The following is a 6,000-nucleotide window of genomic DNA, read 5'->3' as shown; positions in this document are numbered from 1 at the left end:
GAGATAAGGGAGCGTGTAAACGCATGAGTGCGAGGACAAAGGAAATAAAACTCGGGCCGTACACCCGGGTCTGGCAGGGAGACGCGCTGCTGCAAATCCCCGCCGCAGCGGGAAGGGGGGCGGCGGCGGGTTCCCGCTGCCGGGCGGGACAGAGGCCGCTCGGTCCCCGCGGCCCCCGGCCCAGGACCCCCGGCGGCTGCTCCAGGGCCGCGGGCGGGCGGTGGGTGCTCTGGCCTGGCGGGCACCGCCCGCCGGCACCGGCCTCGGCCTGAAGGCGAGACCCAGGCGCGGCGCGGCGCCCGGTGCCGGCGGACACCGCTGCCAGCATCCATCCTCCCGCTCCCACCCGCGGCCCGGGACACGCCGCCCCGCTCGGCTCGGCCCCCGTCCCTGCCTGCGCGCCGGGAGGGCGGCCTCGCCTCGCCTCCCCCGCCCTGCTCCCGCCTCCGGCCCCCCGCCTTCCCCCCCCCCCCCCCCCTCACCTCAGCCGCCCCCCCTCTGTCTGGCTCCCCTCGCTCTGTCTGGCGGCCCCCCCCCCCCTCCCCGTCCCCCCCGTCTCCGCCGCGCTTCTCGCGAGAGCTGGGGATGCCGCCGCCGCCGCCGCGGAGGGGGAGACACTCGGGGGGAGCCAGTGACGTCGGGAGTTTTCCTGAAAGTCAATAACGAGCCCGGCGGAGGCGGCGGGAGGAGCCGAGAGCGGGGCCCGGGCGGCTCCGGGGTGAGTGCGCCGGGGGGAGCCGCCGCCGCCGCCCTCCTGACCCCGCGCATCGATGCTGCGGCCGCGCTGCCCGCCCGGGCGCCTCCCTGCGTAGCGGGGCGCGCAGCTCCATGTAGCCGCCGCCGCCAGCGCCCTGGGGCCGGAGCCGCCTCCTCCCGCCCTCGCGGAGACACCGGCCGCCAGGGACCGCCGAGCCCGGCGGGGGGACAGGGGAGGAGGCAGCGGCGCCCTCCCTCCCCTTCTCCCCGTGGAGCCGCCGTCGCCTTCCGGCTCCGCAGCAGCGCCCGCGGCGCCGCCGCCTCTGCAGGTACGGGGCGGGAGGGGCCGGGCGGCGGCGGCGGCGCGATGGGGGATGCGGGGCGGCGGCGCTGCGCGGCCGGGGGCGGCGGGGAGAGCGGGGCGGGGGCGCCCGTGGCCTAGTGCCGCCGGAGGGGAGGGGAAAGGGGGGGGGTCGCCCTCCCGGCGGCGCGGGGCTGAGGTGGGGAAGGGCGGGGAGGGGGCGTTTCGGCGGGGAGAGGTTATGTAACGGGGGGGGGGGGGGGCGGGGGGGAGGGAGGGAGGGGGCAGGGGCAGGGCAGGGCGCGCGCCCGGGGGCGCTGCCTGCGCGGGCGCGGGGCCGGCGGTTCCCACGCTGGCGGCGGCCCCTCCCCGCCGGGAGCGCGCGCCAAATCCCCCCCGCCCCCCTCCCCGAACTCACCCCCCCAAACCCCCCCCCCCCCGCTTTCCCGCGGCCGTGCGTGCGCCGGGGGCGGCTGCGAGGCGGGATGCTGGGGCCGAGTGTAGTAAAAGGTTTTTGGCTTTTTTTTTTTGTTGTTGTTTTTTGGTTTTGTTTTGGTTTTTTTGTTTGTTTTTTTTTTTTTTTTTTTTTTTTTTTGTATCCGCTGGGAACTTCTGTGCGTGCGTGAGCCCGTGTGCGTGCGTGGGGAGCGTGTGCCCGCGCCCGCGCCCCCGCGCCCAGAGCAGCTTCGCGGGCAGCGCCGCGCTCGAGGGATGCTGCTGCTGCTGCTGCTGCTGCCGCCGCCGCCGCCGCCGCCGGGCCCGGCGGCAAGTAAACAAACCGGCCCCCCCGCCCGCCCCGGCCATCATGGAGGCCGCGGCCCACATGCCCAAGTCGATGCGCAGCCGGCTGTGAGGGGTTACGGGCCGCGTTACCGGGCGGGGGGTGTGTGTGTGTGTGTGTGGGGGGGGGGGGGGGGGGGGGGGTGGAGGGGCCTGTCCCGCCCGGGGCGGGGAGCGGGGGGGTGTTGGCATCCCGGGGGGTGGGGGGGGCCCCCCGTGCAGGTGCTCGTCCGGAGGCACTGCGGGTGCGCGGGGCGGGTCTGTTTTGGCAGGTCAGCCCGGCGCCTCTGAACGAAAAGTTATCGGATCACCCCGGTATATATTGCTGTTTAAATGCAAATGACCGTGAGGTAACGAGCGTTGACAGGCTTATAGGCTGCTGGGCTCCTTTATGGGAGCAGCGCTGCTTCTTAGTTTACTTTTGGATGGGAACCTAAGAGGCATGACATGGCCAGTGCTGTTTCTTCCACGTTCTCCCATGATACATTATTTAAAGGGTGTATGTAACCAAAAACAAAACCAAAAAACCTTATTTTCTTACAGCTGAAAAGGAATAAACAATTTAATCTCTCTTGGCCTTTATTATATTTTTTTTTCTTTCATATGATTATTAGCGGACTGACTACTTGTATATATCTGCATCATCACATCATTTTTATGAAAGCATGCCTCTGGCTTGTTTCAGTTAGCTTCTGTTTAGGAGTTTTATTATGAAAATTATGATATACCTTATATCTGCACTGCCAGCTTTTTTTCAATACTGAAGAAACTTGCAGCAGCCTCTACTGCTAACATTTAAGTTTCACTAAAGTTTTGATAATAGGCAAACATGGTTCCCCACATTTTGCGTACAGTCGTCTTTATTTCTCAAGGTGAGGAGCATGCAAATAAGTAGATCTAAACTTCTGACAAGTGACATTTTACGCATGATCTCCTATTGCTGCCAGCTGCTCTATAGGCCTGTTCTGCACTGGAATATGGAAAGAGTGTTCATGAGATAGGGATGGAAGCTTATTTTGCCTTTTAAAGTAAGTGTATTACTTAAGGAGATTCTGTTTGTAGGACTGTTTTTTGTTTGTTTGTTTGTTTGTGAGTTTTTTGTTTGTTTGTTTGTTTGTGAGTTTTTTGTTTGTTTGTTTGTTTGTTTTGTTTGTTTTTGGCAGGAGCCTTTCAGTTGACCCCAATATCTTTAATTGGATTGAATTGCTAATTATAGTCCTTGTGGGTATATTTTGGTTGGATGCAACCAGTAAGTCAAGTTCAAATAAGGGCCAAAGAAAAACTGCAGAGATAAGCAAATGTCTCTGTTTCCTAGAAGGCTACACAAAATATTTGAATAATTCATTTTTTCTCTAATGTAAGTGTGTGGTGTGTGCGTATACACAGGCAATATTAACAAGCCTGTCTTGTTTTAGACGGTTTATTCTATGTTGTGTTCCTACTTACACTAAGTAGGCTTGAACAAATTCAGTAGTCTCCTTAGTTTCATAAATAGGTTCATAGAAAGCAGTAGTTCAGTGTCCTACTCTCTCATTTCTTTTGTGTTTTGGGACAAGATGATGTGTTGTTAAGCAAAATGCTGCTGTTCTATAGGATGTCAATGGGAATTCAGACAGGTATTGGTTTTCATTTTGCCCCAGTTGAAGAAGGTAAAGTTTTAAGGATTGTGTGGCATTAATTTGAGCTAGAAAATGTTGACTTCTTGACAAATGCTTTGTGAAAGGGAAAACAGTTCAGTGTTTTTTTTTCAGCTTAACCTGAAAACACTTACTAGAGCTTTGCTACTGTTTGTAACCCAAGCTTCTGTTTGCAAGATGTTACCAGAAACCGTATCTTGTCTCCCGACTAGAGTTTGAAACAGCATGTGTCTGAAGTTTGTATAATAACTGAAAGATCCTTTAGACTACTTGGAATTTCTCTAGCACTGATTGGTTAAGTCTTCTTTCACTTTCTGGGTGCACATTTTCCCAGTTTAAATAGACCTACTGAATAATCATTTCTATACCCAGGAAGCAATATTTGCTAAATAACTTTGAAATACTCAATTGTTTTGGAAGGTACAACGCCTTTAATACAGAGATCTGTGTTAAAATATATTTGAAATATCCGTGCTGTTCTTGGTATAAAGGAGAAATAGTTTCTTATAACTGGTTATAGTTTCATTTTGTGCTGTTAAGGCAGCGGGGGGAGGTGGACTTGGTGACGTGGTTGCTTAGTTTTCTTTCAGTTTTGCAAGATACACCCAATAGTCTTTGACATCTTTTATGGCTTGGGCATACTGCTAATTTTAATTGATGGCTGGAGAGTGGAAGGACATTGAAATACACTGAGTCAAAACTTTGTTGAACTGTATTTCCATTTTGATATGGATAATGCAAAAAATGAATTTATTTGCTTTAAAAATATTGTACCATGCTGTAATTGTATGTTTTGTAGGTATATTAGTTGTTAATGTACCAAAAGCCCTCTGTTCCCTTTTCCCAACTAATAAAAAAAGCATTCCATTCAAGATGTGCAGTACTCCCTTTGCGAACCACAGTAACAGTTCAAAAAGAGGGGAATAGATAAACTTGAGCATCCATGAGTTTCATTTGACATTAAAATGTTGCTTTTGTTTTCAGTGTTTGTATGAAATTTACACCTTGCTGTTTTAAGTCCTGTCTTCTATAAGAAGAGACTGCTAACTTCAGTGCCCTTTAAAATTATTCTAGAATATTAGATTGATTTGTGTCATCTTGGATTCTCGTTTTGTTAGGATATGCCCAAAAAGAATACCGTGGAGGGGGCAGGAGATACTTTCTAGCACAGTGTGTTCCTCAGGGAGTTCTGCATTGCTCGTGAGGAAAGGTGTGTTTTCAGTGACAATCTCTCTTCTCAACCAGTACCTTTCCTCTTGGTTGTACAGAAGAGACTTTCCCAGTGTTGCAGGTGTCCTTGGTAAACATGTTGCAACAAGTTGCTGTGGTGTAGAAAAGATCATTTTCTAAAGATGTTACATAGTAAATGGAGAAGCCAATTCAAAGTGTTCAAAAAAAAAAATCTGTTAAATCCAGAGAAACAAAAACTACTGGCAAATAAAAAACATTAAATGTGAAAGTTAACTTTTTAGTTTTTTGCAAGTGTAAAAAGTCATCTTTCAAGTTCTGGTTTATGTTTTCAACCTAATTGTGTGAACAACTTTCTGGGCTAACTATATGAAGAGGAGAATTTATAAATTAAACTTATTTAGACAAATCACTAATATATACTAATAAAAAGACGGCAGAAAACGCAAGGAGTTGATTATTTGGCATTTTCTCCTTGTTCCATAGTTCTAGGTCAACATTAAGTGCGGGCATTCAGGTAGTTTTGGTGCATGTCATGGATTTCAAACAGTTTCTTTTTGTATTTATTATGTAAAGGTGTTGTTCAGGTATAGTAGGAAGCTGTGGCAAAATTAATACTTCCAAGAAAATTCTCCCAGAACTGAGTATCATTAAATGTTACTGCCAAGGAGAGTAAGCATTTTTGGTTTGTGTATATGAAGATGCTTACTATTCATCACTTCACATGTTTCTTTGATATTTGATACTATTTGTGTCAAAACTTATTATATCTAGATTAACTAATATATGTTGAGTCCATCTTGACCAATCCTCTTTTTCCACATATTTCTACATGAGTGTCTAGGTGTGAGCCATACTGTTCAAAACCAGCATTAAGAACAAGTTTTTGCCTTGTGATTTTTCTTTTTTTTTTTTTTTCCTCTAATATCCTGACTGAAGTACAGTAGTAGTTTTAAAATTCCCTTAAGGATGCAACTGGGACCTCAGTATTTCTTATGCAAGTCTGAATGACTCAACAGCATGGTTTGTCAGACTTCCCTGCATTGTCCATGTGGTAAAGTTATTTGAGTGCCTCGTGTAGCAGGAGCAGAGGTGAAGAGCCTGCTTCAGCTTCACTGAGGTCAATGAAGGTCTTACCACTGCCTTTTGGTGGGTGTGGAATGGCAGTGCCCAACAGTCAAAAACTTCTTGTACGCTTGATTCAATGCCACAGAATTAATACGGTACTTCTCAACTGAGTCTCAGCAATCTTGGAAAACAATTTCTACCAACACATACAATTTTTTTTCCCTAAGCATTTAGTATGCTCCTCAAGATAGATGATCGGTTCTGCTTGCCTTGTGAGATCTTCTAATAATTGTTATATCTTTTTCTATATGTATTGCTTTACTTCGAGGC

General features: G+C 50.0%; 1 protein-coding gene across 3 annotated transcripts in view; it reads left to right on the top strand.

Annotated features, from left to right (window-relative positions):
- The first annotated feature begins 578 nt into the window (after nt 1–578).
- The window catches only part of AKT3 (AKT serine/threonine kinase 3), a 160,682-nt gene continuing 155,260 nt past the window's right edge, over nt 579–6,000 (top strand). For 2 of the 3 annotated variants that reach the window (XM_042795879.1, XM_042795881.1), the window contains exon 1: nt 579–1,025. The gene's annotated coding sequence lies outside the window, so the exon portion shown is untranslated. The remainder of the gene's footprint in view (nt 1,026–6,000) is intronic. The other variant, XM_033009250.2, reaches the window with a different exon arrangement.

This window comes from Tyto alba, unplaced genomic scaffold (assembly GCF_018691265.1).
Source record: "Tyto alba isolate M040663 unplaced genomic scaffold, T.alba_DEE_v4.0 Super-Scaffold_22, whole genome shotgun sequence".
In the NCBI taxonomy this organism is placed as follows: domain Eukaryota; kingdom Metazoa; phylum Chordata; class Aves; order Strigiformes; family Tytonidae; genus Tyto; species Tyto alba.
The sequence above is the reverse complement of the archived record's forward strand: the minus strand, read 5'-3'. Positions and strand labels throughout refer to the sequence as shown.